The 27,579-nt window shown below is 44.0% G+C and overlaps 1 protein-coding gene across 2 annotated transcripts in view; it reads right to left on the bottom strand.

The window, feature by feature from the left end:
- The window catches only part of CHST11 (carbohydrate sulfotransferase 11), a 290,750-nt gene that overhangs the window by 81,017 nt on the left and 182,154 nt on the right, over positions 1-27,579 (bottom strand). The gene's annotated exons all lie outside the window — the stretch shown is intronic.

Raw genomic sequence — 27,579 nt, 5'->3', positions numbered from 1 at the left:
GCCAAGAATGTGAATTATAAGCAGGAGGCAGAAACTATATAAACAAAGCTGTTTCTTGATCATACAGGATACCGCGGAAAGAGATGATGGAAACCTAAGCTGGGCATAATGTTTTTATAGGAGATACAAGATCCGCATCAAAGTCTTCAGTGGCGATGACCCAACCAGAGGTCACAAGCACAGGCTAATGATGTTCATGGGGAAACCCCGAAAGAGATTCATCTAAGAAAATTTCTCAAGTAGGTCTTAAAAGTGAGATCCCTGTCCCCTCATCCCATTAGTCAGGCTGGCTAATATTTAACAGATCTGGCCTCCAAAAGTTTGTTCAAGCCTATTTTTTCAAAGTCAGCTACCGTATTTCCCCGAAAATAAGACAGTGTCTTATATTCATTTGGGGGCCAAAAAAGGCACTAGGTCTTATTTTCGGGGTATGCACATGACCATCTCTCCCTTCCAGTTACGCAGATGACTTTACGATCATCATCCCATTTGCTAACTCTCTCTCGGAAACTACTCCCAAGGCATCAGAAGCAATAAATTTGATGGAGCAATGGATGACTGACTTCAAGCTTAAACTTAATACAGAAAAAACAAAATTTTTTGTCGTTTCGCCACATCCGCTTGACACCAAAACACCACTATGCATCAATAAACTTAGTTACCCTATTCAGTCTACCATGAAGATACTGGGTGTAACTCTGGATCAATGCCTAACCATGAAAGACCAAGTAGACTCCTTAATCAGAAAAGGTTTTTTCACTCTCTGGAAACTTTGATCCATTAAAGCATATTTTGATATGTCAGCATTCAGAATCCTGGTACAATCCCTCGTACTGAGTCAACTTGATTACTGTAACATCGCCTATTTAGCAATTTCCCAAGAGAATATGCGATGTTTACAATTAAGGCAAAATGCAGCGGTCAGACTAATTTTCGGGCTGAAGAAGTTTGATCACGTGACACCTTAATACTGGCAGTTGCACTGGTTACCGATGGAAGCACGCGTAAAGTTTAAGTTTGCCTGCCTCTGCTTTAAAGTACTATACGGACTAGCCCCTAAATACATAACTGACCTTTTCTCCTTATCAACCAACAGACACAAGGGAAGCTCACATTCGTACTTCGTTTCCCCCCCAGTTAGAGGATGTAAACTCAAAAAACACCATCAACACCTTCTCTCACATCAGGCAGCATTATGGGGTAAAGATCTATAACAATTGCTTTCACCCACTACTTATGAGGAATTCAGGAAGCGCCTAAAAACATATCTGTTCCTGAAGTATCTAGACAATTGACCCGTACAACTCTTTCTCTTCAATAACGGTTCTCTTGACCTATTAACCACTTTCTTTCACCTCTTTTAAGTTCAATCAATTTGTACCATCTGTTAATCTTTTGTAAACTGCATAGAACTTCACGGTCCTAGCGATATATAAACTGTTATTATTATTATTCCTCTCCTTCACCACAATTCTTCCTCTTTCCTTTCTCTCCCCCACACATGCAGCATCTTTCTTCCCCTCCCTCCCATCCTCCTGTGCAGCAAGAGTTTGCCCAGCTTCTATCCTTCTCTCCCTTCCATCCTTTGTGCAGCAGAACCCTTGAGCACCCCACCCCCCCGCCCCTACCACGCAGCCGAACCCCTGCTGACCCTCCATCCTTCCCTCCCTGCTGACCGCAAATGATCCCTACCTTCATCCAAAGCAGCGTCGGGCTGGCAGCACTCTAAACAGGCTGCTTCGGCCTTGTCCGTCAGGGATTTCACTCTGTCGCGTTACTGATGATGTCAGCATCGCTCCTCCCCTCCCTCATCAGTAATGCGGCAGAGTGAAATCCCCAATGGACAAGGCCGAAGCAGTCTGTTTAGTGAGCTGCTGGCCCGACACTGCTTCAGTTGAAGATAGGGCTCGCTCACGGTCAGCTGAGAGGGAAGGATGGAGGGTCAGCAGGATGGGGTTGTGGTGGGTCTGGGTTTAACAGTTGCTGGTGAATCCCGGGACTATGGCTTATTTTTGGGTAGGACTTATATTAAGACCTACTCCCAAAATGATGGTAGGTCTTATTTTCAGGGAAACACGGTACTACTAGATTGGAGCTGCAATGGAAAACTATGCTAGAAATATATTTAAATTGCATGTTGATTTTCTTATACTGAAATCTCCCTAGTCTCCTCTAATTTCTAATATTCTATGAGTCTGAGATAATGGTTAAGAACATAACAACATAAGAATTGCTGCTGCTGGGTCAGACCAGTGGTCCATCGTGCCCAGCAGTCCGCTCACGTGGCGGCATCCAGATCAAAGACCAGTGCTCTAAATGAGTCCAGCCTCACCTGCGTACGTTCCAGTTTAGCAGGAACTTGTCCAACTTTGTCTTGAAACCCTGGCGGGTGTTTTCCCCTATAACAGCCTCCGGAAGAGCGTTCCAGTTTTCTACCACTCTCTGGGTGAAGAAGAACTTCCTTACGTTTGTACAGAATCTATCGCCTTTTAACTTTAGAGAGTGCCCTCTCGTTCTCCCTACCTTGGAGAGGGTGAACAATCTGTCTTTATCTGCTAAGTCTATTCAGTATTTTGAATGTTTTGATCATGTCCCCTCTCAGTCTCCTCTTTTCAAGGGAGTAGAGGCCCAGTTTCTCCAATCTCTCACTGCGGATGGGCAGACTGGATGGGCCATTTGGCCTTTATCTGCCTTCATGTTTCTTTCTCTGAATACATGTGAAGACCTGTACTTAATTTTCTACCATTCTGTTCGATGCAAATGCTTTTCTAGTTTTGTACATCTATTACCCAATATTCTGTTACCATCTGCCACTGCTTGAAGCCATCTTTACCATATTAAAATTAGTTCCATCTGTAGCAGACGGATTGAAGAAAAAAAAGACAAGGCTCTTCTGAATTAACAATCTTTTTCTTTCTTGGCAAGTAAGCAAAAAAACCAATAAATAAAATATCTTTTCTTTGCAAAAAGTATCCAACATTCACCTCTTACTTGACACCAAAGTAAGCGGTGAATGTTTTTGCAACCGACTTTGGGGCCTACGTTCCCTGCACTGGCTCAGGGATAGGAGGTGCCCGGGATGGTGGTGCCTCCCTGCGACCTCCGCCTCCTGCTCCTTCTGCTTCACTCCCCCCACTCCATACTTGCACTCTTCCTTCCCACCCTATGTACCTCTTTAAACCTTCACCAGCGTAAACAGCTTCTCCAGCCTGCTACTTGTGGCAGCATTTCCTTCCCCTCTGATGTCACTTCCTGGCCCCGTGACCTGGAAGTAATTTCAGAGAAAGCCAGGCTGGAATGAGCAGCAGGCCAGTAGTTGCTCACACTGGTGAAGGGAGGGCATGAATGCGGTGTGGGAAGGCAAAGAGGTGCCGACGCCCCTGTGGTCCACCTGCCTTACTACACCACTTACTGTAGCCCAGTGGTCTCCAATATGTGGCCCCGAAATCCTCCACCATGGCCCTCAAAACAGTTGGCCGAAATGCTCTTCAAATCCTGTAAATGCCTTTATTTCAATCTTGCCAAAACAAAGAAATTGACTCTGGGTGATCCACAGAGAAGAAAATCAGAGAGAAACCAAAAAACACTGCGGCGTGACGATGTTCCTGAAATGGATTTTATTGAAAATTTAAAAGTTCCAAAAGTAAACGTGAACAATCCCTGGGAGATCCACAGAGAAGACAATCCTACGCTCTCAGCAGACTAGGTCCTTAAGGTTTTCATGTGGATTATTTTACTTTTATGTGGATTGTTCATGGTGACTTTTGAAACATTTAAATTTTCAATAAAGTCCATTTCAAGAACATCGTCACTCCACAGTGTCTTTTGGTTTCTCCTAATTTCAATCTTGCCCACATGGTAGAGTAACAGCAAGCAATCGCTTAAGTGTGGTACTTAGGTGTCTCATTTATGGAATTTGTTACTGTTGACAATCCAAAATAAAGCCATTTTAAAAAATATATTCTTGAAGTATTGTAGAATCAACATTAGTTTCATTTTTAATATTTAATATCCAGTCTGAACAAGCAGGTCAAGAAGGGGAATGGGCGACGAGATGGCAGATGAAGTTCAACGTTGAAAAATGTAAAGTATTACATGTGGGAAGCAGAAACCCGAGATACAACTATACGATGGGAGGGATGTTATTGAATGAGAGTACCCAAGAAAGGGACTTGGGGGTAATGGTGGCATGACAATGAAGCCGACGGCACAGTGGCACAGCAGCCGCTAAGAAGTCAAATAGGATGCTAGGCATAATCAAGAAGGGTATTACAACCAGAACAAAAGAAGTTATCCTGCCGTTGTATCGGGCGATGGTGCGTCCGCATCTGGAGTACTGCATCCAATATCGGTCGCCGTACCTTAAGAAGGACTATGGACGTTACTCGAGAGGGTTCAGAGGAGAGGCAACACGTCTGATAAAGGGTATGGAGAAACCTTTCATACTGCTGAGAGATTGGAGAAACTGGGTCTCTTTTCCCTGGAGAAGAGGAGACTTAGAGGGGATATGATAGAGACTTACAAGATCATGAAGGGCATAGAGAGAGTAGAGAGGGACAGAAAGAGAGAGAGAAAGGGAGACAGAGAGAGAGAAAGGGAGAGAGAGAAAGAGAGAAAGAGATAGAGAAAGATTGGAGAAACTGGGTCTCTCTTCCCTGGAGAAGAGGAGACGTAGAGGGGATATGATAGAGACTTACAAGATCATGAAGGGCATAGAGAGAGTAGACAGGGACAGATTCTTCAAACTTTTGAATAATAAAAGAACAAGAGGGCATTCAGAAAAGTTGAAAGGGGACAGATTCAAAACGAATGCTAGGAAGTTCTTCTTTACCCAAGGTCTGGTGGACACCTGGAATGTGCTTCCAGAGGACGTAATAGGGCAGAGTACAGTACTGGGGTTTAAGAAAGGATTGCACAATTTCCTGCTGGAAAAGGGGATAGAGGGGTATAGATAGAGGATTACTGCACAGGTCCTGGACCTGTTGGGCCGCCGTGTGAGCGGACTGCTGGGCGCGATGGACCTCAGGTCTGACCCAGCGGAGGCATTGCTTATGTTCTTATGTTTACAAAATTGTTTATTTATTTTTAATTCATTTTCTAGCCAGTTATCCCCAAAGAGCTCAGAACGGGTTAAAGGTTAAACATAGGGCTCCTTTTACTAAGGTGCGCTAGCGTTTTTAGCGCGTGCTGTATTGCTACGCGCCAAAAACTAATGCCAGTTCAATGCTGGCGTTAGCGTCTAGCGCATGTGGCATTGTAACGCACGCTATTCTGCGCATTAATGCCCTAACGCAGCTTAGCAAAAGGAGCCCACAGTTTACAGGTTAGATTTGCCATAGTATAGTGCAAGATTTTACAAGTTTCCTTTACATGACACATACCGGGTTTTGGTACCAATATAAATTTCTTTGTAATCCATCGGTCAAGGGCAGGGGAGTTAGGTGAAGAGGTCTGTTTTTATTGCTTTCCTAAAGCTGAGAAATCCTTCAAATGATCTGATCTGCGGGGCGGGGGGATGGGGGGGGCAGTCGATTCCAGTGGCTCGGTATGAAGTGGGAAGTAGGAACATCATTTGGCGGTTTGCCATTACAGGGCACAACCAGGGGGAGTTTTGAGGCATATTTCATCCTGGGAGGGGACGGACTGGTTCGGCACATATGGAGGAAGCTTAGATGTCATGCCGTGCAAGGATCTGCACTCTAGAATCAGGCCCTTGAAGATATGAAGTTTAGCTACGGGATCTGATCTGTGGGGGGCAGTTGATTCCAGTGGCTCGGTATGAAGTGGAGAGTAGGAACGTCGTTTGGCAGTTTGCAGTTGAAGGGCTTGAAATCTTTTGGTGGTCCTCTTTTCTCATCGTCTGTGGCCCTTTACATGAAAAAGGTTGGAGATCACTGCTGTAGCCTTACATGCTACCACAGGGTAACATGGGTTCTGTGCAGCAGCAATCAAAGCATATCTGGCTCCAACAAACCCAGTTCAAATGAGGTCAATGTGGGCCTTTCTCCATCTCTGCACCTGCTTCCATGCATAGCCAGACTCAAGGAAGTAGGTGGACACCTGGAAAGAAATATAGAAACATAGAAGATGACGGCAGAAAAGGGCTACAGCCCATCAAGTCTGCCCATTCTGCTTACCCACCCCCTGTCTATGCCCTAATGACCCAATTTCCTTATCTTGACCCTCGTAGGGATCCCACATGGGTATCCCATTTATTCTTAAAGTCTGGCACGCTGTCTGCCTCGATCACCTGCACTGGAAGCTTGTTCCAATGATCAACCACTCTCTCTGTGAAGAAATACTTTCTGGTGTCGCCATGAAATTTTCCTCCCCTAAGTTTGAGCGGGTGCCCTCTTGTGGCCGAAGGTCCCTTGAGAAAGAAAATATCATCTTCCACTTCGACCCACTTCCACTTCTAAATCTGCCCAATGGAGAGGTCTGCAACATTCCTATCTCCAGAAACACATCTCTAGGTTTTTAATCAGAATCTATCATGCAAACAGGTTCAGAAAAGCCAAATTGCAGAAACAAATATCTTCTCTTCATTGAGGCATTTCTGTAGTACATGCCAATGGCCAAAGCAGCATGATCTTAGTGACGCCTATTCCATAGTTGCATTTTATTCACCTGTCTTTTCCAGTAGTGATCCAGCATTTATCAAGCGCAAAATAAACCAGCTGCAGTGAGAGCTACAGTATTTAACCAAGCAGGGTTTAACGTTTTCAAATGACATTTATTTCAAAGTCCTACATCTTGCGATAATAAATTCTGATGCAATCATCCCAACCTACCAAACTGCTGCTCATCCCAACCTTACCACATTTAACACTGAATCACAAAATAATGCACATGTTTCATGACACTTACCCACCCACCCACCCCCCATTGGGGTGTCTGGAATTCATCCTGATAGCTTCAGTGGTCAACAGAAAAACAGTACAATTTTTCAGTCAAAGATACAAGTCAAGAAGCACCAGTCTGGATGCCCTGGTACAGCTGTGGCCACAGGCAAGGTTCCTGTATGTGCTCCCTCCATGATAGGCAGAATCCTGCGAAGAATAATGCTACACCCGGGAGGCTTCTGTGGTATGGAGATCTGGACCGTCTAAAGAGGGACTAAGGTCTCAGATTACTCTGTCATCCACCCAATTGCCCTACAGGATCTAAAGCACTTTGGTCTTACGGGCACAGCTCTTGAGCATGCAGCCTCAGCACACAAAGGCTATTTAGAAGTGGTGATAACCACTCTCCTAAAGTCCAAAAAGCAGTCAACCTTGGCCGTGCTTCCAAGGCTGCTGTGCTCAGAAGAATGAGGACCCAGTCAGGGCACTGGTTTCGGTGGTCCTAGCTTTCCTTCAAGGCCTGGAGAAAGGCCTAGCGGTTAGCTTCCTCAAAGTACAGATAGTGGATCTCTCATGCTTCAGATCCCAGTAGAATAAAAGGACATTGGCCTCTCACCCAGATGCTGTCCATATTTTTGAAGGGAGCATTACATCTGCATTCTCCTGTAAGTCAACCGATTGCAACGTGGAGTCTTAATTAGAGAATGACACAGGAACAAATTTGTCTCAGTCCCTGCAGGAACTCAATTTCCCCGTCTCATCACCGTGAGTTTTGTCACTGTCCCTGCACCATTCCTGTAAACTCTGCTTTAATCGCACAAGCCTCAAACACTTATGATTTTAAAGTGTTTGAGGCTTGTGGACATGAGGACGGAGCTTGCAGGAATGGGGCAGGGGGCAGGAAAAGAACTTGCAGGGACGGAACAGGAAAATGAGTTCCCGCAGGGATGGGGAATAATGTGTCCCCGTGTCATTCTCTAATCTTAATCTCATTTTACAGGCTCTCACTAGAGCTTCGTAAGAGCCGATGGAGACGGTGTCACTGAAGGATCTGATCTGACAATTAAAACAACATTTTTAATGGCAGTCACATCAGCATGTCAGGTGTCTGAATTACAGACTTTACCTTGCAGTGAACTGTTTCTCTGATTTTCAGAGATGAAGATAGTGCTTCATACAGTCCCAGTTTTCACATTAATCAGAAAGTACGGTGGCCGACTTTCACGCCCTCAGGCTCCAAGAAGAGCGACAAAGCTCTGAAACAACTGGATGTCCACAGAGTGTTGCTTTGTTATCTGGAAGTAATATCTGAGTTTCAACTGTCAAATCATCTCTTTGAGCTGGCTGGTACTGGCCGCCGGAGCCAGTCGGCTTCAAAAGCGACCATTTATAGATGAATTCGTATGGCCATTTCTTCAGCTTATATCAGCAGTGGAAAGCAACCTCCAGTACCCTTAAAGGCACATTCCATTAGGAGCGTAGCTTCCTCCTGGGCAGAGTCTAGAGGAGTTTACCCTGAAGAAATTTGTAGAGCGGCCACATGGTCCTCTCTCCATACTTTTCATAAAGTTTCATAGGATGGATGCCGTGGCCAAATTGGATATCGCGTTCAGATCTTCAGTACTTTCAGCAGACTCATCTGTCCTGCCCTAGATTCCTGGGGACGGTTTTGATACATCCCAAATGTTCAAGAATGATGTGTCTATTGCACTAGAAGGGAAGATTAGGTACTTACTTTGATACTTTGTCTTAATTTTAATTATCAAGTTTGCAGATGACACAAAATTAGGTCGGGCAGTTGGGTCACAAAAGGACAGCGAAGAACTACAGAAAGATTTGAACCAGCTGGAGAAATAGGCAGAAAAGTGGCAGATGAAGTTCAATATAGGAAAATGCAAAGTCATGCACCTGTGCAGGAAAAACAAGGAATATGACTATAAAATGTTAGATGAATCTTTGGGCAAGAGCGAACAAGAAAGGAACCTGGGGGTTCTGATAGACAGGACCCTGAAGCAGTCGGCTCAATGCGCAGCAGCGGCAAAGAAAGTGAACAGGATGTTGGGCATGATAAAAAAGGGGATCACGAGTAGATCGATGGATGTCATACTGTATCCAACACTGGTCTCACTATCTAAAGAAGGATATAACCCTGCTGGAGAGGGTGCAGAGGAGAGCCACGAAGCTAGTAAAAGGTATGGAGAATATGAGCTACAAGGAACGGCTCGGAAAACTGGGATTGTTCACCCTCGAAAAGAGAAGACTGCGAGGGGATATGATAGAGACTTTTAAAATACCTAAAAGGATTCAACAAAATAGAGCAAGAAGCATCATTATTCACGTTGTCAAATGTGACTTGGACAAGAGGACATGGACTGAAACTGAGGGGCGACAGGCCCAGGACAAATGTCAGGAAGTTCTGTTTCACACAGCGAGTGGTGGACGCTTGGAATGCTCTCCCGGAGGAGGTTGTGGTGGAGACCACCATTCGGGGATTCAAGGGCAAGTTGGATGCATACCTTCATACACACGGCCATACACAGACACAGACCTGCAAGTCTGCCCAGTAACTGGCCTAGTTCAATATTTAATATTATTTTCTGATTCTAAATCTTCTGTGTTCATCCCACACTTCTGTGACTGAGTTCAAAGAAGCGTGGGATGTACACAGAAGATTTAGACTCATGAGGGGGCTGCTGCTGCACCCGCGATCACTGACTGGGAGGGGTGGGAAGGGAGGCAACTCGCAGCAGATCGTTTACTGCAGGGACAAGGCCATTCACTGCTCTATGGGGGTGAATGGCCTTGTCCCCGTACCCGCAGCAACCAGTCAATTTCTTCTTCGTTCCTGCGGGTTACCCGCAGCTAGCCACAGGAAACAGTCACCGTGTCATTCTCTTATTCAGTGGGATTTCAAATATACAGAAACATAATCTTCTTTCTAGTAAATAGCACATCATTCTTGAAGGCCGCCCTGTCACTACCAGATATCTTGTTTCTTTCCTCTGTCCAGTAAAGTCAAGGATAGAGGAAACCACTCCTATTTTGCAGAGACCAGGGTGGTATCTTTCGAAATACCAACTGTTAGTGCAGGTTGCACTCAGGTAGGTGATTTGTTCATTCCACCTCGTTATATGTTTAATGTTTCATGATTGTTTTATGTTAAATGTGATATGAGCAGAACAGACTTGTTTTCTTGAGGAGACTCCTTGTACCCCTCCCTGTTTTCTTCTCTAGGGCTGACCATCTGCTTTGATATGAACTTAGGAGTTACAGGACAGCCTAGAATGAGGGGAGGTGAAGCAGAATAAAATGTAAATGAGACTCTCTACACTAGATCTCGCGATCAGATACTCAACCCACATGTTCAAGAATGATGTAGAAACACAGAAATATTCCATTCCAGCTTAAGCCCTGCCCCATTCTGTCTCCAGCTCCAGCCCCCTCCTCCCCCCCCCCCAAAAAAAAAGCATGTCCCTTTTTTCCTGACCTCCAGGCTGCTTCTGGAGGGCCTCCGGCATGTGCGGATGCGCGTGACGTCATCGAAAGCCCTCCATATGTGGCTGGAGCTCAGGGCTTTAAAAGAGGACATGTCTGGGTTTTTCCAGACGTCTGGTAACCCTATGATTTCCTATCTATCCAGTTCCTCATAGTTGTCCCTTGAGCCATACTGCACTACATTTTAGCTTCCTTTTCCTCTGCATCTTTATTATATGTGCATCAAATTAAGCTTTGTGTTTATGACAGCTCCGATGCCTTGCCTGTTGTCCCTCTTTTGAATTTATGATCAGGTGATTGTGACCTGGCATTAATTCCTGCAGCAGCACACTGTAACGTCCTAGATACTGACTTGATGAATGTCAAGACTAGCTAAACAGGACTAGCTCTACAAATTGTCTCTGAGCTATGTGAGCAGCTGGATACTTGGAGGCATCCTGCCTGTAGCCCTTATATTCAAGTTTCACGTTTATTAAAATTTTGAATAATCACCTATCGTGATTTCTAGGTGATGTACACAAAAAAAGGGGATACATGTAATCAACAAAAAAACATAACAGTAATTAACAAGACATTAACAGACATATCTCTAAACAAAGTGGGATATGGTAGAACTATAATATTTTCAGAAAAGCAGACATAAAAGGCAAAAAAACAATAGGAAGGGGGCGGAAAGTTTCAGCCTTTAATCAAGAATAAATAACTCAGCTCAGGAGATAGTGAACCCAGTGGCGTAGTAAAGGGGGGGGAGCAGACCACCCTAGGCATTGTTTTGGATGGGGGCGTTGCCACCTCGCCTCCTCTCCACTCCCTGTCCTTCCCTAAACTTCCCCTGCTGCACATGTGCCCTCCCTTCCCCCCCCCTTGTGCCTCTCTTCACCAGTGTGAGCAGCAGCTCCCACCTGCTGCTCATGTTGGCTTCAGCTCTCCATCTGAAGTCACTTCCTGGTTGCGGGACCAGGAAGTGATGTCGGAGGGAGAGTTAAGGCCAGCGCAGGCAGCAGGTTGGAGATGCCGCTTGTGTCGGTGAAGTTAAAGCGGTATGGGGGAAGGAAAGGGGTGCACTCGTGGCAGGGTGTGTGTGTGTGTGTGTGTGTGTGTGTGTGTGTGTGTGCCTCCTACCCTCCCCTACGTCACGGTCTGAACCTTGTCTTATACAAATTTAGCCCTACTGAGCGTGCAGAAGCCAATACAGAAACTGTAAAAAAAAATCCTGGAAGCCTCCGGGCACCCACACAAAAGTTCATTTTCCAGAAATGTGCTGTATATAGAACAACATAATAGGTAAGAGACTGACTATAATGATACTATATACCAGTGGGGAGAGAGCAAATGACTCCTAAAAACGCTCAGAAAATGTGAAACTCTGAAGGGGAGGTGGATACCTCCCCTTGGGACAAGAGTTTACCGTCCAGTCATTGCATTTTACTTTGTAGAACTTCACTTTCTGACCACTGATAAAACTGTAATCTTTTTAAATGGTTTGTTAAATCGACAAAAAATTGTTCAAAGATGTTATGCACAAAAAGACTCTTGCTCATTGGAAAAGTGATACCATACACTTATCTGTGCAAGCTTTTTAAGGTTTGTGGTTGTAAGGGCTCTTGGGGGTCTCAACGCGGCCCCGTTTCGAATATTCTGCTTCAGGAGACCCTGATACTACACACTGTTAAACCTCTGTTGTAACCACATTTCTTTCCAAGAGATGATCTAAAATTACAAATAAATGTTTCATAAATACCACACACACCGCTAAAATTTCAAATATAGTGCGATGTGGGGAAATTGTACTACTTCTTGACAAAATAGGAGAAGGAAGAAAGCACAGCAAAATTCACATACCGTTTATCAACTTCAAAGATTTCAAACGACGGAGACCGCTGCTCAACCCACCAATTTTATACTACAGTGGGGAGGAGGAGTGACCTCCGGCGAAGCGTGATGACGTCATGACGTCAAAAAGGTTATGAATGTAAGTGAATCACTGTCAATGTAAATAAAGGCTGTTGAAAAAAGAAAAAGGAAAATAGAAAAACCAATGCTTTCATGAAAAATATATATTGAAAAAAATTTGAAAAAAATTTACTAATAAAGTCTAGAAAATAAAATAAAATAAAATGAAATAGAAACTGTCACAGGAAAGCTACCCACTCGATCTCATTGTTCAGTCCATTGGGGTGAAGGGTGTTTAACTCAAAAATCCACCTTTGTTCTTTACGCCAGAGAAGTTTAGATATGTCACACCCTCTGGTGATGTTTACTGTATCTAACACAGAAAATTTCAGATCAGCAATCTCATGTCGCTGTTGAGTCCAATGCTGCACAAGAGGAGCTTCAAGTGTGCCTGAATTGATTCTACTGATGTGTTCACCTATCCTGGTTTTGATACTTCGGATTGTGCAGCCCACATATCGCAGCCTACAGGGGCATTGTATTATGTATACAACTTGTTTAGTGTTACAGTCTGAAGCAATTAGAGTAAATCTCCTGTTGATGGAAAGATTCATATGTTGTAAAGACACACTGTACTGGCACATTTTGCAATGCCCACATGCGGTATGTCCCCCTGTGCTGATGGTAGTCTCTTGAGAAGGGTGCACAAACTGAGAGTGAACCAAACGTTGTTTCAAATTCTGCTCTCTGGAAAACGCAAAACGGGGAGGCTCCTGGAACTCTGGGCGGTACTGCATAACGTGCCAATGCCGTTTGATAGTGCGTTTAATGTGAAACGCCAGGTGAGAATAAGGTAAGACACATACTAAAGGTTGTTCATCACTTTTTGAGATCGAGTGGGTAGCTTTCCTGTGACAGTTTCTATTTCATTTTATTTTATTTTCTAGACTTTATTAGTAAATTTTTTTCAAATTTTTTTCAATATATATTTTTCATGAAAGCATTGGTTTTTCTATTTTCCTTTTTTCAACAGCCTTTATTTACATTGACAGTGATTCACTTACATTCATAACCTTTTTGACGTCATGACATCATCACGCTTCGCCGGAGGTCACCCCTCCTCCCCACTGTAGTATAAAATTGGTGGGTTGAGCAGCGGTCTCCGTCGTTTGAAATCTTTGAAGTTGATAAACGGTATGTGAATTTTGCTGTGTTTTCTTCCTTCTCCTATTTTGTCAAGAAGTAGTACAATTTCCCCACATCGCACTATATTTGAAATTTTAGCGGTGTGTGTGGTATTTATGAAACATTTATTTGTAATTTTAGATCATCTCTTGGAAAGAAATGTGGTTACAATAGAGGTTTAACAGTGTGTAGTATCGGGTCTCCTGAAGCAGAATATTCGAAACGGGGCCGCGTTGAGACCCCCAAGAGCCCTTACAACCACAAACCTTAAAAAGCTTGCACAGATAAGTGTATGGTATCACTTTTCCAATGAGCAAGAGTCTTTTTGTGCATAACATCTTTGAACAATTTTTTGTCGATTTAACAAACCATTTAAAAAGATTACAGTTTTACCAGTGGTCAGAAAGTGAAGTTCTACAAAGTAAAATGCAATGACTGGACGGTAAACTCTTGTCCCAAGGGGAGGTATCCACCTCCCCTTCAGAGTTTCACTTTTTCTGAGCGTTTTTAGGAGTCATTTGCTCTCTCCCCACTGGTATATAGTATCATTATAGTCAGTCTCTTACCTATTATCACATTCATTTTACTGACTAGTATTTACACATGAGTCCCTGTATGTTTTTCTAACGTATATAGAACAACGGCTATAAAAATGTCAGAGAGCATTAAAATTTCAGTCCAGCAAAGAGCTTTGCTTAAAACATACACTTTATGCTGGGAAAACTGGCTGCCTCCCCCACCCCCTTCTTGAGTTTAAGGCTTTTAGCGCAGGATCCGCCCTCATTACATTTTATAACAAAGCTGTAGGCAATAATATTAAAACAGATGGCCCGAGCCAGCTAAGAGGTCCTGCAAGCTCTACTTGCTGTCAGTCATGGCTGGCTTGCTGTGAAGCCATATCTACTTTCTCTGTGACCAAAAACGCTGTCAATGCATGGAGCGTGGAGTGCTACACATCAAGGACTAGATTAAAGAGCGTAAAATTCAATCAGCGGTGGCCAGTATTTTTTTTAAATGATCACCGCCTTGCAGTGGCATAATGAGGGTGAGTGACACCCTTCCCCCCACATTCTTCTCCATTCCCCCTCTCCTTCCCGACTCCCCCTGCCATGCTCACCCCCTTCCTTTGTACTTTTTTTTATTTTACAGGCAGGAGCAACCTCACGAACTTGCTGCCCGCACCGTTCCGGCCATCCCTCTGACCCGGGGCCCGGAAGGGACATCGGAGAGAGGCGACATCCGATGTAGGCAGCAAGTTTGTAATGCTGCTCGCACAGGGAAAATTTAAAGAGGTACCAGGAAAGGGAAGGGATGCACGCATGCAGCGGGGGGGGGGGGGGGGGGGATTGGAAAAAAGCAAGGGGGCAGAGAGGAGGACAGGTGCCAGCGCCCCTACCAAGACCACGCCTGGGGTGAACCGCCCCCTTACTATGCCACTGTCACCATGGGCTGAATTAGGTCCTGATATTCAGTGCTGGCATCAATGTGGGTTCTAGCTCTGAACATCTGAGCTTTGTGTGGGCTCTGACTTTGTCATGAATACAGCCTGCTAGGTGTGTTATTCAGGTAGCTGTATATCAAGTTAGCTTCTTCTGATCTCCCCTCCCAAAAATTTTCTCCCTCTCACATGATCTTACCATCCCTCCAGAATCCCCCCTTACCTGATGAGCAGCCTCTAATCTGGACTGCCACATTCCTTTGTAAGTGTCCCAGGCCTACCTTAGGGTTTCTGGGGGTTGGAGCAGGAGTCATCACTGCTCGTTCCTGCCCATGTTGATGCTAAGCTCAAACAGCTGATGTGACTTCTTATGGGGGTTTGTGTAGGTTGTTTGGGAGGGAAGATACTCTTGCGTGGGGGTATGAGGGATGGGTGGGTTCAAAAGTTGAGATACTTTTTTTGTGGGGTATGGGGGGGAGTGTTAGAAGAAAAGATACTTTTGTGCAGGGGCGTGAGGAGCAGGGAGTTTTGGGAGCATGATTAGCCAAATAGCCAAAGAGAGGAGTGTGTGGCGCAGTGGTTGGATCTACAGCCTCAGCACCCTGGGGTTGTGGGTTCAAACCCCGCGCTGCTCCTTGTGACCCTGGGCAAGTCACTTAATCCTCCATAGCCCCAGGTACGTTAGATAGATTGTGAGCCCACCGGGACAGAGAGGGAAAATGCTTGAGTACCTGATTGTAAAAACCGCTTAGATATCCTTGATAGGCGGTATATAAAATCCTAATAAACTTGAAACTTGAAATATAGAAGCTGAGATTTAGTCCACTACTCAGTTAGCAAATAGGGCATAGTTAGGGCAACCTTTTTGCCATTGCTTGATTAGCTACTGGCTCTGCCCTGACTCTACCCCTGGACTAGTGTTGCCTGATTCACTGATTTGAATCAATTCATTTCAGTGAATCGATTCATTTGTTGGAAAAATTGGACTCACCGATTCAATGAGTCCTGACAATACATCCAGGCCTCCTAAAGCAGCAGCAGCAGCAACGGTGGTGTCTAGCGAGCAGAGACAGTGCTCTGGACAGGCTGCTCCTGGCCTGCCCTGCTGGGGCCTTCCCTCTGCCAAGTCACTCATGACATAACTGATGACGCAGCAGAGGGAAGCTCTGGCGGGCAGGCCTTGAGCAGCCTGATCACCACTGCTGCTGCTTTGGGACGCCTGAAAGTTGAGGTCTCACAGTGGAGAGGGGGGGGGGGGTTGATCAGGAAGTACTGCACATGGGGATAGGAGGGATGGAAAGCTGCTGCACATGGGGGGAGTGAGGAAGAATTGTTCAACTTGGGGTGGAGGAGATAGAGAGATGCATCAAAGAGGTAGAAATGGGTGAGAGGGAGAAATATTGCATATGGTGGAGGGGAGGGAGACATGCATGGAAAAGAGAGAGGGAGAAATGTTGGACATAGAGCGGAGGATGGTGCATAGGAAAGAGAAAGATATTTTGCACATGATAATGGAGGAGAACAAAGAGGTTTGACCTACGGAACAAGACAGGGAGAGAGAGAGAGAGAGATGGTAGACAGTGGAAAGAAACAGAAATGTTGGATATGGCAGTGGAAGGGAAGGTACAGAAATGGAAGATGAATGGTGAGCGGATGGTGAGCACGAAGAGAGAAGAAAATGTCAAATTGGCAGGAGAACCTGGTGAGCAAGTTAACAGAAGACAAACAGAAACCAGAGCCAGCATGGAGCTCAGCGCTGCACGTCCGTCTAGATCGCCATCTTGGGAGCTTTTTTGTTTTTGTTTACACCACAGCACCGTTGTGGGGTTGAAGAGGGCAAAATGGGGTAGGGTGGGTGAAAAGGCTACAAAATAAATCCGCCAGGCCGTTTTAAAAAAATGCCCGATTGGGCAGGAAAAGTGAATCGAATCAAAAAATCAATTCCATAGGCCAAATTGAATCAAATCAAAAATAACTTAACTTAAATGTCCATACAGCGTTGGTCCGGCAAGGTTCTGACGCGTTTCGCCGAACTGGCTTCTTCAGAGAACCCGCTGTGCTGTATACGAGCTACAATTTGATATGTGTCCTTGCCTCTCCTCCACCTGTCGGGAGTCAGCGCCAGGAGCTTTAACGGCTGGTGGAAACCACCAAATTGTAGCTCGTATACAGCACAGCGGGTTCTCTGAAGAAGCCAGTTCGGCGAAACGCGTCAGAACCTTGCCGGACCAACGCTGTATGGACATTTAAGTTAAGTTATTTTTGAATTCACTCTTTTTGAAGTTACTAAGAAGTTGGACATTTATTTCACTTTATGGACACATAAAACATTTATGAGCGTTCTCAAGAAGCATTTTTAATTACCTTTTACCTCAAAATGGTGCCATGATAGATTCTGTAAGAAGCTCTATAGGGGTTTGTTCCCCATATTGAGTTTTTTTTCATTCCACTCTTGGATTCTGAGCGCCACTCAGGTTTAAAAAGGTATTAAAAGTTCTCTTTTTGTTCCTATATTGGGTTTTTTTTGCAAGTTACGATTTTTAGGAACAATCCCTTGTTCAATAATTACCCAGTTGTTTGTATTGGGTAGCACAATTCTACGCATATGCCATGCAAAAACTTTCATTTATATCTCGGAAGCCAGCCAACGTTGTTAAGGGATATAGACTCTTCGTATTAGTACTCATGGGCTCAGACTCAGACTCTAATCGAAAAGTTTTTGAAAAGCAGACTATTGTCTACTGAGCTGTACAAAAGTCGGTCACTGTTTGATGTGTGTTCATTATCTAAAAGTCATTTGCTAGGATTAAATATTTCTTTAGCGACTGTATTTTTTTTTTTTTTTGTCCTCTTTTTTTCTCTCCACCACTATAGTAACCCTATGTAGGGCATAACATTATAATGAGGAAACATCATAGGATATTTTATTTAATTTGTGACAAGACCCTGGGACCACTTTGTTTTCATAGCTTCAAAATGGGAGAAAGCCAATTATTGAATGAAGTGAACACTAGTTTCCAGAGCTACATACATAATGGGCAAACTGGGACCAGTGCCCAGCATTACTAAGATGAGGTTTCTTTTAATTAATTTAACTGCTGTACAAGGAATAAAGTATACATCCTTGTTCATTAAGGAGACTGGTTTTTCTGCACACGTTTGAGCAGTTCTGTATATCCCATGGCATTCAATTCCAGTATGCATAAAGTTTTCTCTCTCGGTTTTCTTCAGGAGAAGGGGGGGGGGGAGATCACCAGCATTTTTGCTTTTTCAATTTTAACACGTACCCTAAACAAAGGGGTCCTTTGACTAAGGCGCGCTAAGGCGTGCTAAAACAGCTAGCACGCCTTAGTCAAAGGACCCCAAAATGAGAATCATGACAAATTTCTCTTATTACCTATGGAAAGCTGAGCGCACAGTGCTCTGCCAGTCTTGGTAGAGGCACCCATATTTAAGGCCTCTCTTCAATGCTGGTGCTCTTGCATTCAACAGCGCCAGTGGCATCGTATGGGGGGGAGGCAGGCCGCCCTTAGTGGGGGAACTGACACCCCTCTTCCTCTCCATCCCCTTGCTCTTTTCCACTCCTTCCCCGCCACGTGCGCCTGCCTTCACACCCCTGGTGACAGGACTAAAGCGCGCCAGATAATCACGCGGACAAATGAGCAGAGACAAATGCATGCAGGATGTCAGCGCACTGGATTAAAAGTTAAATTTAAAGCACTCCGAGGGGGTGTGGGGGGGGGGGAACTTCCCCACCCCCAACTTTACTTAAAGTGTTAGTGCTGCCATTTGGAGGGGATGGGGGGAACCCAAACCCCCTCGGAGCGCTTTAAATTTAACTTTCAATCCGGCGCACTGACGTCCTGCGCGCATGTGTCTCTGCTCATTTGTCCACGCGCGATTGTCCCGCACGCTTTCATCTATTAACCCCCCCCACACACACACACCTATATTAACCCCCCCCCCCCACCTAGCTCTTCACCAGTATGAGCAGCAATTCCAACCTGCTGCGTGCGCCAGCATCGGCTCTCCCTCTGATGTCACTTCTGGATCCCACGCCTAGGAAGTGACATCAGAGGGAGAGCCGACGGCAACAGCAAGTTGATGCTGCTGCTCATGCCGGGAAAGTTAAAGAGGTACAGGGGAAGGGAAGGGGTGTGCGGGTAAGGCGGGGGGGGGGGGGGACAGGGAAGGAGTGGGGAGCAGAGAAGAAAGTGGAAAAGGGGCATCACCGCCTCAGGCACTACGCCACCGAGCAGCGCTTACATGTAGGCATGACAAAGTGTCAATTCTATAATATTAAGGTGTGCTTAACCCGTTAGATAATATTTATTTTATTTCCAATTTTCCCAAGTTTTATTACAATGTGTTGCAATGCCTATCTAAGTGTTCTGCAATATTAAAAACAAAGGGGAGACTTACAAGGACATATAGACAGGACAAATTAAGGACTTAAAATAAAAACAAAAGGTAAGTTTTAGTGAAATACAATATGTACAGGAAAAGCAAACAGAGAAGGAAGAAACACGAGGAGGGGTAGGGGTAGGGAGAAGGTCTTTGGGCTTGATTCTATATATGGCACCTGGATCGGCGGTGTCTAGCCGATTTCCATGCGAAACTTAAAATTTTGTAAATTGTTTTAATAGGCGTGATTATTGAAAACGTCACTAAAAGCCAATTAAAACCGTTTAAAAATGATTCATTTAAGTTCCACGTGGAAATCGGCAAGGTGCCTATTGGTACCTACACAAAAAGTTAGGCATGGTTAAGAGTGGAATTTGGGAGTGGAAAGTGTTAGGCAATGATTAAAACATTCAAGATAATGAAGGGGATAGACTTAGTAGATAAAGACAGGTTGTTCACCCTCTCCAAGGTAGGGAGAACGAGAGGGCACTCTCTAAAGTTGAAAGGGGATAGATTCCGTACGAACGTAAGGAAGTTCTTCTTCACCCAGAGAGTGGTAGAAATCTGGAACGCTCTTCTGGAGGCTGTTATAGGGGAAAACACCCTCCAGCAATTCAAGACAAAGTTAGACAAGTTCCTGCTGAACCAGAACGTACGCAGGGCACTGGTCTTTGACTTAAGGACAGCGGCGAAAAGGACGAACAGAATGCTAGGAATGATAAAGAAGGGGATCACAAACAGATCGGAGAAGGTTATCATGCCACTGTACTGGGCCACGGTGCGCCCTCACCTGGAGTACCACATCCAGCACTGGTCGCCATACATGAAAAAGGACATAGTACTACTCAAAAGGGTCCAGAGAAGAGCGACTAAGATGGTTAAGGGGTTGGAGGAACTGCCGTACAGCGAAAGATTAGAGAAACTGGGCCTCTTCTCCCTCGAACAGAGGAGATTGAGAGGGGACAGGATCGAAACATTCAAGGTACTGAAGGGAATAGACTTGGTAGATAAGGACAGGTTGTTCACCCTCTCCAAGGTAGGGAGAACAAGAGTGCACTCTCTAAAGCTGAAAGGGGATAGATTCTGTACAAACGTAAGGAAGTTCTTCTTCACCCAGAGAGTGGTAGAAATCTGGAACGCTCTTCTGGAGGCTGTTATAGGGGAAAACACCCTCCAGGGATTCAAGACAAAGTTAGACAAGTTCCTGCTGAACCAGAACGTACGCAGGTAAGGCTAGTCTCAGTTAGGGCACTGACTTTGACCTAAGGGCCACCGCGTGAGCAGATTGCTGGGCACGATGGGCCACTGGTCTGACCCAGCAGCAGCAATTTTTATGTTCTTATGGAATTTTAGGCCAGAAAGACTCTGGATCAACATACCAGCGCCTAATTGTAGACACCTACTAGCACTTTATTTGATGCAGGCGCGGGTAGGCGCAATTCTACAAATGATGCCTAACATTTGATTGACCTGCTATAGGCAGCAGTTCACTGATTTTACATACTTTATAGAATTAGGTATGTAAAATTATGTAAACCGTTTAGGTTTAATTGGTGTATAAAATTTTAAAAACAATTAAAAATAAATAATAAATAAACGCCTACCAATTTAGGCATCATTTATAGAATCGGGCCCTTTTGTTCTTTAGTAAGTTAAAAGCACCTCATTTTGTGATACATTTTACAATACAAATCATAAGAGAGGTGACGGAGTTCAAAGAAGCGTGGGATAAACACAGAGGATCTAGAATCAGAAAATAATAGTAAATATTGAACTAAGGCCAGTACTGGGCAGACTTGCATGGTAAACTAAACTAAACCTTAGGTTTATATACCGCACCATCTCCACAGTCGTAGAGCTCGGCACGGTATATGTCTGTATATGGCCTTTTGGTTGAGGATGGGCTTCAATGGTTGGGAGGGTGTAGATGGGCTGGAGTGAGCTTTGACTGAGACTTCAGCAGTTGGTCAGATTTTGGTAATATAAAGGAAGAAGCGGCCAATCCAAGTCACAAGTACTTAGAAAAACCCAAATAGTAGCAGAATTCCAGAGCTGAGATTGTGATGTCATAATGCCTTATTCCACCAATGCCTAAGAGCCAACCTCATCAGTGATGTCACACTGGCTCACAAAAGAACATAAGAATAGCCTTACTGGGTCAGACCAATGGTCCATCTAGCCCAGTATCCCATCTTCACGGAGGCCAATTCAAGTCACAAGTACCTGGCAAAAACCCAAATAGTAGCAGCATTCCATGCTACCGATCCAGGGCAAGCAGTGGCTTCCCCCATGTCTGTCTCAACAGCAGACTATGGACTTTTCCTCCAGGAACTTTTCCAAACCTTTTTTAAAACCAGCTTTTATTTTATCTCTTCAGTGATAAAATAAAAATCTAAAAGAAACCAGCTGTCCTAATAATGATTATTGTTTTAATCAGCTGTCTAATTTAGAACACTTCATGCTGAGTTACACTGCTGGCTATAGGCTGCAGTATTCACTTGAAGCACAAAACTTTGGCAAGTCTGTCTAAGTAACACCTCTCTTTTGCATGAGGTTGGCACAAGAGAAGAAAATCAACTTCTGTAAATAAAAAAACGTCAAAAGCCAAAGAAATGGAAAATGTGTGCAAATAACATCTCCTGCCTATATTTACTCAGTTAATTTTAAACTTGTACTGAACTTCTTTGAAGTTGTGGACATTCTCCCCTTCCCCTGCACCACCAGCTTCAAAAGTACAAGCCTTTCACAAAGTATTAAGCATCAGCACAAAAGAAAGAAAAATGCACGAGTAATACCAGAATGTTCAGTTTCGCTGACCTCATACTTAGGCAGAGTATGGAATTATATTTGTGATTCATGACATTGCTCCTTTGACCATGATTGATTTGGCTGGGACCTGATTCCAAGGATGAGATGAAACTTTCGGGGTCCTTTTACTAAGGCTATAATGGAAGCATTAGCGTTTAGTGCATGCTAAAAAGGCTAGCACGCCTTAGTAAAAGGACCCCTTTATGAAGGAACACATGTCTATGATTCTAAATACAGTGGTATCCTCGGTTTACGAGTGCACCGGTTTGCGAGTGTTTTGCAAGACGAGCAAAACATTCGCAAAATCGGCGCCTCGGAAACCGAGCGCGCTTCGATTTGCGAGCCCCGTAGGAAGTAAGGGAAACTTGCTTTGAAGATCTGCTTCCTGTGCAAGGCCTGAGAGTTCACGTCGAACGTGAACTCTCACGTCGAACGTGAACTCTCAAGGCCCAGCACAGGAAGCAGATCTTCAGGCACCGGCACCACGCACAGGACATGCTGGTGCCGGTGCTGCTGCGGAGGCTACAGAAAAGTAAGAAGAGGGTTCGGGTGGGTTGGGGAGACCTCAGGTCGCGGTGGGGGGGTGCCTGATGGCGACAGGGGGGGTGCCCGATGGCGGCGGGGGGTGCCGGATCGCGGGGGGGGAGGGTGCCGGTTCGCGGGGGGGGCCTTCGGGGGGAGCAATGCCGGTTCTCGTGGGGGGGGGGAGCAGCGCTGCTGGCCATGGGGGGTGGAAACATATCAAAGCAAGTGTCCCTTACTTCCTATGGGGAAACTTGCTTTGATATACGAGCATTTTGGATTACGAGCATGCTCCTGGAACGGATTATGCTCGTAATCCAAGGTACCACTGTATTTTAATCCAAAAATTATACACAAATGTAATGACTGTGTTTGCCAACTGAAACAATAGTGACAGAATCGGTTAGTGAGCTACACAGTCATCTTGACTCAGGTCAAATAGCATTGCTTGGCTCATTAGATCTTTCTTCAGCATTTGATCTAATTGATCACACATTGCTTCTGAATCAACTTAAGAATTTGAGTGTCTCAAATACAGTATTAGACTGGTTTGCATCATTTCTATCAAATCGTTCATTTCAAGTAGAACAAACTGAAGATAAATCATCAACTCATACATTGAAATGTGGTGTTCCACAAGGGTCAGTAATTTCACCTCTGTTGTTTAATTCATTTCTTAGTCCGTTAGCGTTACTTATTCAATCTTGTAGTGTAAGATTCTTCTCTTATGCCGATGACATATTGTTGGTTTACTACACCAAATTCGTTGGATCTTTCCTGTCTACAAAACTGCCTTTCAAAGATATCATTGTGGCTGTCAGATCATTATATGGTCCTTAATCCCGGAAAAAAAACTACTACTTGTTGGATAACAGGTGAAAAATCAATTCCATCACTGGTTCCTACATTTTGGAATAAACAAATTCAGGTAGTTAATTCATTTCGTGGTTAAATCTGGCTTTTATGTCCTACGGAGACTTAAAGTTATTCATAATCTAAGCTTTTATAAACTCAAAATTAGATTACTGTAATGTGATCTATGCAAGTCTGCCCAAAATGCAATTAAAACGTCTTCAGATATTACAAAATACAGCAGTGAGAGTTTTTAATAATGCACGGAAAGATGATCATATAACTCCCTTGCTAAAACAGTTACATTGGCTACCGGTCTATTCACAGATACAATTAAAAATATTAACCTTGACGTATAAAACCTTACACTCAGAAATATTCCTGCGCTCCTGCCCCGTACAGAGCCACTCTCTGAATGGCTGCCACGAGTTCTCGCAGCAACCGCAAGACCATGGAAACTCGCAAGGTTGTTGCGAGAACTTGCGGCAGCCTTGCACGAGGCAGGAAGATCGCTCCTGTCCTGCTCCACCGTTGGACCACCAAGGAACTGAAAGGTATACAGGGGAGGCGGGAGAGAGTTAAAAGTTGTCACAGTCAGCCGGGACAGGAGGCAGGAGGGATCCCTTCTCTCCTGGACTATCAGATCTTATGGCAGGCCTGACAGAGGCCTGCAACATGTCCAGGAGGGGACAGGTGGGCACTGACCTGAATATAAGCCCCCTATTTTGAGGCCATTTTATGGGGCCAAAAATCTCATCTTATATTTGAGTATATATGGTACAACTTCTGACGTCAGCCCCAGGTACATTAGATAGATTATAAGCCCACCGGGACAGATAGGGAAAATGCTTGAAGTAGCTGTATGTAAAGCCGCTTTGAGTGTGGTTGTATAACTTACATAAAAGGCCCATTCCCTTTCCCCTTGAGTGTCGAAACACGGCCCCTTGTTGAGTTGTAGCTTTGTGGTGGACATTGAGAGCTCTTCTAGACGAGCAATTCACATTTCATGACCACATCAGTTCAGCAGTACAAAAATGTTTTCACTATCTCCGAATGATTTGCTCCCTCGCCAAGTTTCTAGATCAAGCCTCTCAACATTCTCATCCATTCTTTAGTTATTTCTTGCTTAGACTACGGCAATGCCCTTTATAAGGGAATTACGAAAAAAGAAATTTGACGCCTTCAGATTATCCAAAACACCACCGTCAAAAATCATTTTCAATGCAAAAAAATTTGATCATGTAAAGCCTCTACTGGTCAAAGCACACTGGTTGACTATCTCACACCATATCACCTATAAAATAATGTTGTTGACATTCCAAACCAGACAAACTAGACAGCCAGAATTCATCAATAGACTTTTAATACCCCACTCCTCTCAACGTACTCTCTGTTCATTCAATCATAATCTGCTAGCAATTTCATCATTAAAGTTTATCAATACTATGCGCAATAATATTTTCTCTGTCACCGCCCCCATGGTCTGGAATTCAGCGCCGGATTATTTACGAGAGATTAATATGTTAGAAAATTTTCAAAGATGCTTTTGCAGTATGACCGTCCTTCTACGGACGTTTTAATCGATTACTAGTCCAGTCCCTCTAGCTAGTCCAGCTGTTTTGGATAAATACCTAGGGCTCCTTTTACTAAGCTGCGATAGCGTTTTTAGCGCACGCAGGATTTTTGCGCGTGCTAAACCCGCGCTACAGGGCTAGAACTAACGCCAGCTCAATGCTGGCGTTAAGGTCTAGCACGCGCGGCATTTCAGCGCACGCTAAAACCGCTATCGCAGCTTAGTAAAAGGAGCCCCTAGTCTCCATTACCTTTCGTTTTTTTCCCTTAATTGTCCTTTCCTCTCAAATTATTGTAGTTCTACCCCTTCCTTTTGTGCCACTCTATTAGGTCTGCCATGTTAATCCCAGTATTTGTGTCACTTGATGTTTCTTAGTTGTTAAGTTTTATGTGTTTGGAATTTACCTGTTTATGCTTATTATTTATGTAAAGCCGCTTTGAAAATTGGAAAAGGCGGGATAACAAAATTTTAATAAATTTGGAAACTGTTATTTAGAGCTGGCTTAAGTGCAGCAGGGATATGTGTAACTTGCAGTACTTCTCATCATCAAAGGTGCTCTTTATACGAGAAACCTCGTCACTTCCCTAACTAATCCTTTTCCCCTTTTATATTAAAGCAAAAAGAAATCAGGTTACGATTGGACCAAGGTACAGCAAGAACAGATACTTTACTGAAATAACAATTGAAGAGGCTCCACTAGGAATACAAAAGTAAATTGAATGTGTGCCCTAGTTCATGAGTCTCTGTATGTACTTGCTGTGAAAAGACAAGTAATGATAGAGAAGGAATCAAATTTCGTGTCAAGGGAGAGTGATGGAGTTCATCAAAATGAGCATTAAAATTACCCACAGGAACCAGCTTCATAAAGGTCATAATCCAGCAATAAAAGCCACCCAACAAAGACCAATAAATGATGCACTCCAGACTAGGTCCGAAGAGACGAGGTTTGCGTGAGGCTTGGGTTGGGGCGGAAGACCACGCAGCCTCTTTTTCAAGACGCAAAATCTGATAACTCTATATAAGACCCTGTGTCATGGTAGATACACCAGACAAATCCTCCACAAAGCATTATGTAAAAAGAGTACTTACAAATGTTGAAGTACTAAAGCATGGCAATGCTCTTACATTGTGGTGTTTAGTGAAATTTGGATTAAAAAAAATTATGTACTGGGTCTTAGTAAAGAGGCCAATGTAGGAGCTTAACTCTCAAAGTTAGAATCCTATGAATATTGGGCCTGTAGAATTTTATATATATCAAAGTCTTTTAAAATCTAGACTAAGCAAACTCAAAAAGTAAAAAAGAAGGACGAGATTAAGATGCTAGCTCATTATAAAGGAGCAGAAGAGGCGTTTTGGCATCATCTCATATAAGAACATAAGAATTGCTGCTGCTGGGTCAGACCAGTGGTCCATCGTGCCCAGCAGTCCGCTCACGTAGCAGCCCTTAGGTCAAAGACCAGTGCCCTAACTGAGTCTAGCCTTACCTGCATACGTTCTGGTTCAGCAGGAACTTGTCTAACCTTGTCTTGAATCCCTGGAGGGTGTTTTCCCCTATAACAGCCTCCGGAAGAGCGTTCCAGATTTCTACCCCTCTCTGGTTGAAGAAGAACTTCCTTACGTTTGTATGGAATCTATCCCCTTTTAACTTTAGAAAGTGCCCTCTCATTATCTCTACCTTGGAGAGGGTAAACAACCGTCTTTATCTACTAAGTCTTCCCTTCATTATCTTGAATGTTTCGATCATGTCCCTTTCAGTCTCTTCATTTCAAGGGAGAAGTTATAGCCTTGCTCACCCACGGTGACCAAACCAGAGAGCAATCAATGGGACATCTTAAGCAGTTCTATCCCATAGGTACATAGCATACTTTCTGAAGAGTAGAGACTAAGACTATAGCTTTACAAGAACATTGTCCACCAACAGCCGGTGGAAATTTACATTTTGGCCTCCATTCACTGTTTTCTCAATTCAATGTTCTGTTATATAATGAGCCTTTATGAGCCACAAAGAAATGTGGGATTTTTATGTTCCAGTTTAACATTTGTGATGGGATTTATTATCCTGTTAGATTACAAAACCCCCCACAACTGTTGTTCTCCTGAAGCAGCAGCTTTCATGAATATTTAAATGAAACTGGATGCTCTTTTCAAGAGTCAAATCTCATGCGTAGAGGTCTGTGATCTACAGACAAGTGGCCTGTCTCTTCAACAGATTCACAGCTCAGTGGGGACATAGTTGTCATCTGCAGACTTGATATAGTAGTCAGGGCTTAGGATATAAAGCAATTTTTTGCCAGTTTTTCAAAGGGGGGGGGGGAAATGTGAACCTGGTCAGTGATTCTTTTTCTCTGCTCCCCTGCCAAGTTTGAGGGACAGTTTTTTTGGGGAGAAGTCTATTCAAGGCTCCACCATTGTTTTACTAAAGGATTCTAATAGGGCAGTGTCTTTCAAACTTTTTTAGCTCTGGCACACTAAACGGATTAAATGTTTTTCGTGGCATATTATATTATAATTGAAATTATAAAATGACAAAACCAACAAAAAATTAAATGTGAGAGTTATTTATTTAA

Source organism: Geotrypetes seraphini, chromosome 7 (genome assembly GCF_902459505.1).
Source record: "Geotrypetes seraphini chromosome 7, aGeoSer1.1, whole genome shotgun sequence".
Lineage (NCBI taxonomy): Eukaryota > Metazoa > Chordata > Amphibia > Gymnophiona > Dermophiidae > Geotrypetes > Geotrypetes seraphini.
This window is presented reverse-complemented; position numbering and strand designations above follow the sequence as displayed.